The sequence below is a fragment of the Malurus melanocephalus genome, unplaced genomic scaffold (genome assembly GCF_030028575.1).
Source record: "Malurus melanocephalus ecotype Western Australia unplaced genomic scaffold, MMel_1.1 scaffold_218, whole genome shotgun sequence".
Taxonomy (NCBI): Eukaryota; Metazoa; Chordata; class Aves; order Passeriformes; family Maluridae; genus Malurus; species Malurus melanocephalus.
This window is the reverse complement of record NW_026623450.1, coordinates 1,115,279-1,125,987: the sequence shown is the minus strand read 5'-3', so window position 1 is coordinate 1,125,987 and position 10,709 is coordinate 1,115,279. Positions and strand designations below refer to the sequence as shown.

The following is a 10,709-nucleotide window of genomic DNA, read 5'->3' as shown; positions in this document are numbered from 1 at the left end:
TTATATCTATATATTTATGTACAGACATTCAGTATACTGGTAATATAACTGCCACCTTATTGGCTTAGCACAGCCTGGAAAAAATGTGGGTTGGTCATATCTGGCTCYTCACTGACCAGAGAAAAAACATAGATGACAAAATGCTATCAAATGTATAAACCCCCCCAAATGGTGAGTCTTGCCCAATATTTTGCTTTTTTTGTCTTCATCTTTTGTAATCTATCTGCTCAAACAGCAATTGTTAATTAAAAATTATGTTAATTAAAGCTTTTGATATTTGACATATCTGTGCAAGAATTGCGAAGTATATTTCAGCTGTAAAAGCAACATTTTGGTGAGATTGCTTCATGAACATAATCAAAGAACTGCAAAATAGAAAGTGTTAAGTTTCTTGACCATCACACAGCATGTTCCCAGATTTCATCTTTGAGGCAATAAGGACATGGCATTGGGGCTGGGTAACCTCTTCAGAAATGCTGATGGAAGGAATGGAAAAACAATGGAGCATCCTGAACCTCACCGAGCAGCCTCAGCTGAGGACTCACCCTGGAACAAGTGCTGATGGGCTCTCTGCTCCTGACCCTCTCTCTACTACATGAGAAGCAGCTCTCTGTGAGGTACCAAGGTTGCACCAGAGCTGTTCTCTCCAAGCTCTGTGGTTTAATCTCACACCCCTTGCTGGCAGCACCTCTGGTCCCTTCTGAAGGACTGTGGCTCTCTCACTGGTTGGATCAAGGAAAGCTGTCACCCAAATTTAAACACCTACATGAATTCTGATTTATATACATAAACCCGTGATGAATTTTTRTATTCCCCACCATTCCCAAGACTCATTCCATAGAGTAAACTATGGCATTTACCTGACTACATACAGACATAAATACATTTCAACAGCTTACAACTGGCCAGCACAAATAATTTTCCTAAACAAACAGTAATGTTCGATAGCAGATTTAGTAAYTGAAACCAAAAGAAGCTGCTGCTGAAAGTGTTTAGTTCTGTCTCAAAAAGAATTATGATTCTTGCCAAAGRATGGTGGTAGGCTTTCAGCATATATTGGGATCCTATGATGACTCTATTTAATATTACACATGAGAAATACCTTTTTATTACAGGTTTGAAAATTACTTAAAACAGTGGTCATTCTCTCTGTAACCAAAAAGTTTTAAACACTGAAAATGGAAATTCAATCATTTAAAATTAGGGCTTGTCATTTATACCTCAGTTTCTGGTGCTTCATTCTGCTCCCAGTTGCAAGCATCCAGAGAATCAGCTTTTGCCTGCCCAAGAATGTCTCATTCTGCTCTCAACATCCGCCCAAAGAAACCAGCAAGGCGGGATATTTGTTCCCTCTTGTTTATAATAGGAAGTCACTATAAATCACCTACCAATGGAATCCTGTATACCTTTCCATTAGTACAAGTTTTTAGTATACAGTTTACTGTAGGCCATAGTGCCAAGAGCCTAGACACCAGACAATTCCAGCTTTGTGATACAGCATGGTATTTTTCAGGACTCACATAATTATTAATATATATGGCATCATTTTTTTTCCCTATGAAATTTCTTCATAAATATTAACTGGCTGATCCTGACAACTCTCTTGCAAGGCAGTCCTATTTTAGCRGAGATGGAAATAAGTCTCAGAAGCCTAAAGACAAAATACTGTCTAGGCAATATTTTGACCATTTTGAAAGCATTTAAGAATATAATTTTCCAGGATTTCTCTTATATTTAAAATGTTTTCCTTTGTTCTTCTGCTGTCAGAAAGGACCAGCCAAAGAAAATGAAACCCAGGGTTCTTGCAGGCAAGCCATCCTTAACCTGCACAATAGCTTCATGTACCTCCAATTTACCACGCACCAAGGCTCTGAGGTTACAYGGAGCTTGCAGCACATTCAAATATTTGAGAACAATTCAGACACTGTTCACTGCATCCAGACTAATAACTTTTATATACTTGGACGACTTCAGGGGCATGCTAAATAATGTTAATTACAGTTACGTTTTACCCTTTAGATATGAGARTTCTGACCTAAGGATATCACATGATGAGGAACTAAGTTCACCTAGGGCCCTGCTGGGAACAGCGAAGGTGACACTGACCCCTTAGGTCGGACCACGCAGCCTCCACATCGCACTCACTGCGGGATCCGGCTCAAGCTGAGCCACAACAACTGCCTTAAACCCTGCTTTGTGTTATCAGGTAACACTGACAAAGCAAAGATGGCTTGAAAGCAACAGAATGTGTGAATGAGGGAATGAGACACAGAGGGAAGGGTACAGAACATTATGTAGTGRGGAAAAAATGGACATGGAAGTCAAGACACAGTAGGTCTCACATGGCCGTCATATTTTTTGAAGCTACTTAAAAATGTACAGATTCCTGATGAATTACACATCTTCTATTCTAGCTTAAAACAGAGGGGGAGAAAAAAAAAACAACAACTGTTGGCCTCAGATGGTGAACACTATAAAAYATTCGTTGGTTCAATAAAAGGTCCGGCATAACTTATCTTCATTTTAAAATTGGCAACACTATTCAGTTGTTTCTCTCACTGCCTCTCCTGAACTTTCTTTTGTTGGTTTTGGAGACTCTGGCTTAACATGTGTTGACCAGCATTTTCAAAACAAGCAAGAGGAGGAAAAAGAGGGAGAAACAGGAAATAAACTGGGGCAGCTGAAAGAAAAATGAAGATTACTTGTGTGAGTAAATTAGTGGTGAGATGAGGTATTTCTGTAGGTCATATACTCACACACACACACACACACACACACCTTGACTCCAGTATTTTCCAAACCACAATTTCAGGGCACATAAGACTTTCAGATCACCGTTTCTCCAAGAACAAAGTTAGGTTGATCTGAGTTAATATTTCCATGCTCTTCTGCATTGACACACCTCCTTTACCCCTGAAGAATCCCAAAGTAAACCATAAATCACCCAACACCACTAATATTCACCCACATCTGGGGAGGGAACGTGGCTTAGCCCAGACTGCTCAGCAATGCAAGGGATGGGAAATTGTAGCCCAGAGCAGCAGGTCAGGCCTTTTCCTCTTACAAAAAATGCCMTTTAATCTTGGTGCAAAGACTGTAGCATCTTTTGAAAAACAAGAAAACCTCAGCTTCTCTGGTTTGAGTTGGAGGAAGCAGGAGGTGGCCACCCCCTATTTACACTTGCAGGGTCCAATTTTGAGCCTGGTGTAAACAGACAAATGAGTTTGTAAACATGGACACTGCTCAGCGACCCACATTACCACAGGCTTTCTACACACAGACAGGACTCATCCCACCGAGCACCGAAACTCCTGAAACCCTTTTCCTTTTGCACCATCCTCCCAGTTTCCTCAGAAACAATAGACCTATTAAGAATGAATTATGGAGAAGTGCAGACAGGAAAGCTCATGCTGGAAGAGACTCCAAACCTCAGAATCTCCTACAGAAATATTCCCCAAACATGCCCCAGAGGCTGAATTCCTGCAGACCCCAGGCCACCTCYGCGTGGGATCCCTTTCAGTGTTGTCCCTTTTGCTGCCCAAAGCAGGTCCTGGATTGGGAATGTCTGTGWGAAACCACCTGGCTGGGGCTGGCAGCGCTCAGGCAGCAGAACCTTTTGGTGGAGGAATGAAAGTCCCTGTTGGAGTTTCAGGTGACCTGTGGCTGCAGACACAGCGTGGCAGTGTGACCTGGGAGAGTGCATGATACCAATCACAGCTGGTCTGATCTCAGGGGTGTACTGGATTTCTACTGACAAAGATTTATTACCATGTCCTTTAGTTGGGTGGGAGGAGGAAAGCTGTCAGAAACTTGTAGGAATGAGCTCTGGGCCCGGGAGAAAGCTCCTTTTCAGCAAAAGCTCTATTTTACCACTGCTCTCTTTCTTCCAGCAGGAGGTTGCAGAGCAGCTTGTAATGAAGTCACCCCCATAACCCTGTTACCTCACTCCTTTGGCTTCACAGGGACACCAAGTATAACAACTGACCTGTCATCAGCTGTTACGTCCTTTCAGATGAACAGACTCTTTAATGACAATTTATGTTCACAGTGACCACTAGAGTGAATATTTTTCCCTGTTCACCCAGTGGTTTTTTTTTTTTTCCAGGAACAACTATAGCCCTGGTCTGACATCTTCCATTAAGAACCATAGGGTGGGTCTTGCCAATGTTGGAAACATCCCTTTGCCATCATGCCCTGGACCAAACCTTTTCTGTGAAAATATTTCATATCAATTTCTTTCTTGCACCAGACTTCACATTTAAGCTTTAACTGTGAAGGACTGCTACGACTCAATTTTTTTCTGAATACCTGAGAACCCGAAGTCATTTTTACCCTGTGCAGCCTGGAGTCTGCAGCAGTGGGAGTAGGCATCTAGTTACATTTTAATAYATGTTATTTTTATAAAATGAATGTACATGCCCACAGAGACTGTGATAGGTGTATTCCATAAAACATAAAAGAGAATTGAGTTTGCAAGTCTGAATTAATATTTGCATTAATAAATGCACTGAAAGCCCCACATAATAGGAGGCATAGTGCAAATGATCTTACAGTCTTGAACRATGTGCATGAATGTAAGAATTTGTGAGTTAGCAAACTAGTTAAAAACCTGGTGTAAATCACTTCATTGTTCACGCTGTCACAGCTGACTAAATTTCCCCTGACCAGCGGCAGTGTGTTCTCCTTGGTGAGATTCAGGACACTGTGTGAGTCTCATTTCCTCAGCCAGATCTTAGTAAAACTTATAATGGGAGCTGGGGCTGTGGAGTGTTGAGGTGAGCTGTTAACAAACCGATAGTTATATAGTTTTATTTTTTATTCAAGTTTGCTGCAAAGCTGGCTRAAATCAAATCTTTTCTCCTTGAGCTGGCATGTTTCTCATTGAGTCGTGCAATGTTGTCAGATGCCTTGGTGATAGTCTCCCACGTGCTTTTCACGATGCATAAAGGAACATCTGACCTAGGCTTCTTTTTTGGTGTGTATGTATTATTTGGGAAGAGATTTAAAACATGTGCTGCACTGACTCATCAGATGAAGTGGTTTGCTCTTCTTATGCAAACCATTAGGGGTTAACATTGAAAATACTTTAGGCAGCAGGTAAGGGGGAGGGTGAAATAAAGAAAAGAGGAGAAAAGAGAAGAGGAAGAGAAAAAAGAAATAAAGGAAAGAGTATGGGAGATGTTACAAAAAAATAAAAAAAAAAGAAAATGACAAAATGGCAAATGAAGGTTCACCAGGAAAAAGAAGACTAAGGTATATGAAGGGGGGAAACATACCACTATGTCAATTTATTTTAAAAGCAAAAATATCCTTTCCCACCCAGGAAAGTTGCTGTTGTGCAGGCAGGCACGTTCAGTCTTTCCCTCTGGATCTAGAGAGTTTAATTGGGAGCTCTTAAAGACTAAAATAAGGCTTTTAAAATAAAAAGCTAAAGCCAAATGCAGCCAGGGTAAGCACTATTACACTCCAGCACGATTGTTTTTCATTTAAAAAGCAGGGTGAAAGGGAGGGTTCAAAGCCATATTTCAACCCTAGGCTGACACGACAGCAGTAAAATCTGATTTTGTTATGCTAGTTGGCTGTGGGTTTGGGAGCAGACCCTATATATGTGGTGTAATGTTATGATATGAATGCATGCACACAGGATATTTTCAGAAGCCTCTCGCAGAATTTAGAGAAACGTGCCACCCATTCCTGCGGCCCCGCTTGCAGGAGCCAGCTCCTCTCCTGCTCCTGAGAGCCAAACAGGCTCAGACAGGGCATATGCTGTACAAAGACAATTTAAATTACAAGGTGCTGTATTTTCAGGCAAGTGGAAGAACTTCGTAGTTAATGCCAGAACTGATTTCCATGGTGCACTTAGCCAGAAGCACAGAGCAAAGAAAGGGTGAGTCTACTCTGATGAGAGATGAAATTCAGTTTCTTTCRCTCACTTGTAAGACAAAGAACTGGCAAATATGGTATTTTTAAACATAGCTTCTTCCATCCACTGCATGGGGYACTGAGTGTGTACAGTACTGTCATGGTTTYACTTGGTCCAATTTTTGGTRGTAGGGGGATGGGACCAAGAAASCACAAAGATGGCTCCTGTGAGGAAGTTCTAGAAACTTTCTCCTTCTTCTCCAGCAAAAGGAGCCYTGCCCCCTGTGTTTTAGAGCCAATCCATCATGGCTCTGAGGTTGATGGACAGGCTGCCCATCAGGCCTGGCCCAACTGCACAGGTTGGTTACACCTCTGTGATGACGYATTGTCTGGTACTTAAGAAAGAATTCAAACAAGATACGGGCGGCCGCCATGTAGTTCTTAGGYTGTTAGTTTTTAATTGCACTGGGGAAAAGCAGAGCAGGAGGGTGAGGAGATGTAAGAAAAAAAATGGAGACCGAAGATCACAGTAAGGAGAAGATAGAATGGTTGCTGTGCTGTGCTGTGGTTCTCGARCATGGAGAAAATAAGTTGTTCTCCAAAGGAATATTTCATCAATGAGAGACCTGTATAGAAAAGAGAGCGACCTTACTCTGAGGAAAAAAAAACTGGCCTTTGAGGACTGGACTGAACTTAYCAGGAGCCAAAAAGGGGGAAGAGGCTTGGTCCCCCYACGACGTTTGAAACGAGTTGRTGCTAAGAAGAAATTGTGCTCTGCGGRGAGGGAGAGATGSCCCCRCCCTACGTCTGAAGTAAGTGGATGCTTAGAAGAAGCTGTGTTCTGCCAGGAGATTTGTGATAGTGGTCTTATGCTGCTGAAACAACGCAGTTTGGCCTTGAAGGACATTCTTTCTTTTCTCCTACAAGGTAAAGAAAATATTCCCTCGCCACCAGCAGTTATACACTGACTGTTCTTGGGAAAAGAACTTCCACAGCTTGGAGCTGTAAGAACACTTCTCCTATGATGATGGATAATAACTGTAATGAGTAGTTTGATCTATGTTAGACTTTCATTCCTGTCCCCTGTGTGTGCGGGAAAAGACATGGGGGGTGGAGAGGGAGGACCTGGGAAAGAGAYGGGTCCCAGAAAGGATAACAGGTGTCTTAAAATGTCCGTTTTTATTTTTCTTCTTGTAAATTTTTCCCTATCTTTGTTCCCCTCCCCKGTGCAGTAGTATTCTTAGTAGTTTGTAGTAATAAATCTATTTTGCAACTTAAGTTATTCAGCCTGTCTGACTACTCTCTGGAGCACATACGTATCTTTCTCTCAATTATGTTATGTTATCTGAAAGCCATAAATTTTCGTGTTAATTGGGCTTTTGCTCTCCCTTCTCCYTCTCCRGTGGGGGGAAGGGAGGGAATATTGTGGGTGCAGTGCTTTTGGCTTTCAGCACAGTCCAAACCACGACATTTTTGGTGCTGTGACTCAGATTGGGAAAAATCAGGTTTTAAACCCACAAGTACTTACCACAGAATCATAGAATACTCTGAGCTGGACCCACAAGGATCATCAAGTCCAACTTCTGTCCCTCACAGGACAGCTTCATGAGCCTGAGAGCATGAGAACATTGACCAAAAGCTCCTGGAACTTCAGCAGGCTTGATGCTGTGGCCACTTCCCTGGGGAGCTGTTCCAGTGTCCAGCCACCCTCTGGGTGAAGAATCTTGTCCTCATATCCAACCTAAATCTCCCCTGACATATGTGCAAATATTAAACCTCAGAAACTGATGTCCCAAACTTACTRTACCCTGTGAGATCATAAGCAAAAAAATTCAAGCAGCTTGTAAGAAAGGGGCATCAGCAAGGCCTCCAGCAATAAAATAGCCATAAAAATTACTGTAAGCTGAAAAAGAACCTCACRGTAACCGAGACAACTGTTGCACAACAGATCCTGCAAATCCAGGGATTGCATGTGAAATTTAAAAGATTATTTATATCTCCAAGGAAAGAAAGATATTTTCAAATATATACCTACCTGTATCTACTTCTAAGTTATGTTTGCATAAAAATGGGAATAGCTAAGCAATCTGCCTTCACACTAAGTATACAGTGAGATACAGCACTACAGTCGCACATGGTGTTTTCTGTGGTCACCACTTCCTGAAGGCACATGGTAGAATTGTGCCAGAGTCAAACCTGGAGCAGCTGGTGACACCTTTCCCTGCACAACCTCAGTGCACGGTGCACCAGCTCCAACACTGTTGCAGGAAGAGGACACAAGATGAGAAAAGACAGGCMGATGGACTTAACACATTAAGCAATTCATGTTAGTGACTGACAATCTCTCKGTTTGTGCTACAGGTTTGTGTGGGGCTCAGTAAGTCATTTTAACTGATCTTTTCACAGGTGCCAAAGTACAGTCTTTGGTCTCTAGACTCTGAACTTGAGAGCCTGGACTTTCAATTTCAGCAGTGCTGAGCACACACAGGCACAAATAAGGTAATACATGCATAAAAAGCTATGAAATAATGAGCATCCACAAGGTCCTACATATCTAAAATTACTTTAAATTGTAATTGTTTGGTGCGTTACTTATCCATTTGTGAAATMCTACATATGCCTTATAAAAACACCTTTATTGAAGTTTGAAACAGGCCAGATAGAATGTATCAAGTGGCACTGAACATCATGAAATCAGTCATCCTGTCTTTAGAGGGTYTCAGCTATGTTCCTGCTACAGCTTTGGTGGTACAGAAACAGCAACAAGGATATAAGATGGGTTTTGAGGCATCTTTCACACCAGGCCAGGTCACATATGTCAGAAAAGTCTCTCTTTCCTCATCTAGCTTGGAATGTGATGTCCTCTTTATTCAGTATCCAGAGGAATTACCCCCAGCATGCACAGAAGGCTGCAGTCACACACCTCCCTGACCACATACMGAATAACCAACAGAAATAAACTGCTGAGTGAGCTGCAGCTGCCTGCAGATTATTCTCATCTCCAGTTTCACAAAAGCGATTTTAATGTTTGATAACATTATTTTTGAGTCAGCTCTTTAGTTTTGTTTCCTTTCCTTTGTGAAGCTATTGCGGTCTTCATGCTCCCTCTCACCACAACTTGCACTGTTATTATTTCCATTACAGAATTTCTTCCCAGGCACCTTTTAAACAGGCCCTCAGAGATTCTAGTAAACTGGGAGGCATCTCAAGACRGGCTGTGTTTTCAGTTTTCCTATTCACTGAGTGAGTGCATCAAAAGGGGGAAGGCTCCTGGAGCAGAAGAGCATGCCCAGAGTTATTCAGGAAGATGTGCCTATTTGCCAAGAGCTTTTGAAGAAGCAGAAACACCTCCTTTTACTCCAAACATCATCTTGTGTTTAAAATKGTTTGTGTCCTAGTGCAGTGCAATTCCAGGAACTCTGCAGAAGAATCATTCTTAGAAAAGMTCAAAGCCTATCCAGGCTATCACAGAGATTGGTGCAGTGTAATAAATCAGCCAGACTGGACTTGAATTTTCAAGGAGAAGCTAATCCTTGACACTGCAGATGCTCGCTAATTGAAAGCTGTAAGCACCCTTCAAGCAGACCCTCTGCCTAAGACAGATGAGGCTCCTGCTCTCGGAAGGAGYACGTGTGGGAGGTCCTGAAACAGTAGCAGGCCGGTACTTAACATTGCARAGGCCTTGGATGTGAGCAGCTTTGTGGAAGAAGATGGAATTGCTTCTCTGGCAAAACCTATGAAACCGTCTGTGATAACAGAGAGCAAGGATGACTGAACAAATATTTGCACTGAATGCCTTGTCAGGACAGGGGAATTGCTACTGATATGATCTTTACTTTCAATGTTACTGTTTCTGACAGTCTTACAGACTTTGCAGATGTTTATTGGCTACTAAATCACTSTTCAAGAATGTTGGCTCTGTTCCCAAACCTGAAGAGCCTGAATGTGAAGGGGTTTGTTATTCAACACACACTGCTGCTTTTGGAGACAGCGATTTTCAAGAAACCAGCAGGGAAGCATCGTCAACTGATAACAAGGCAGGGAGTGGATTCAGATTTCTCGGCACTCCGGGGCTCGGCTGCTGAGGCTGCTGAGTAAATGAGCAGCACGTAGCAGGGCACGGAGTATCCACGTGGCAGAAAGCGCTGCCTGAGCCGTGACTGCAACGCTGCGCCGCAATAATGGACCTGTACCGCAGCAAAGATTGCTGCTGAGAGCCAGGGCTTCCCAGCTCATCCTGACCTCGCTTTCCTGCCTGCTTATAGCACAAGTGCATGAGTTTTAGCGCCTCTGTAAAGCTGGCTCGGCGATGCTGCAGAGGTTCGCTCTGTTGTGCTCGGCTCCTCTCGCTGCAGGACACGCTGCATAACAACGAGGCTCATTCAAACCCTTCGCCATTCATCTCGGGAAGAGCAGCTCGCAAAGACGCAATTGCTGAGCCGGGGAGGACCCAAAGCCACAGCATCTCAAGGCAAACTGATTTGCTTTCAAACTGAGAGGTTTTGAGCTACAGGCAATATGCTCGGGTTGCTTCTCCGAGCGAGGATGCTGATTCTCTGAGATCACTGCAAACAGTTCTCACCTGAAAAAACTACACTAGCCACTGACTAGCCACTGTATCTAAATAAAGACTGGACCAAAATAGTAGTAATAATAATTGTGACAGTAATAATACATAACTTTTAAATAATCATAAAAAGTAATTMATTCCCTTTGTACCAATCATGTTATGAATTATTGATGCACAGTGTATTATTACCACAGGAAAAATGTACTATCCATAGGTATTTAACATATTTCTTCCAAAAAGGGACTGACACATTGACCAGTGGATGTGATCTAAAAGC

At 42.5% G+C, this 10,709-nt stretch overlaps 1 protein-coding gene across 1 annotated transcript in view; it reads right to left on the bottom strand.

Moving 5' to 3' along the window:
* MKX (mohawk homeobox) overlaps positions 1 to 10,709 on the bottom strand; it is a 47,894-nt gene that overhangs the window by 3,932 nt on the left and 33,253 nt on the right. The gene's annotated exons all lie outside the window — the stretch shown is intronic.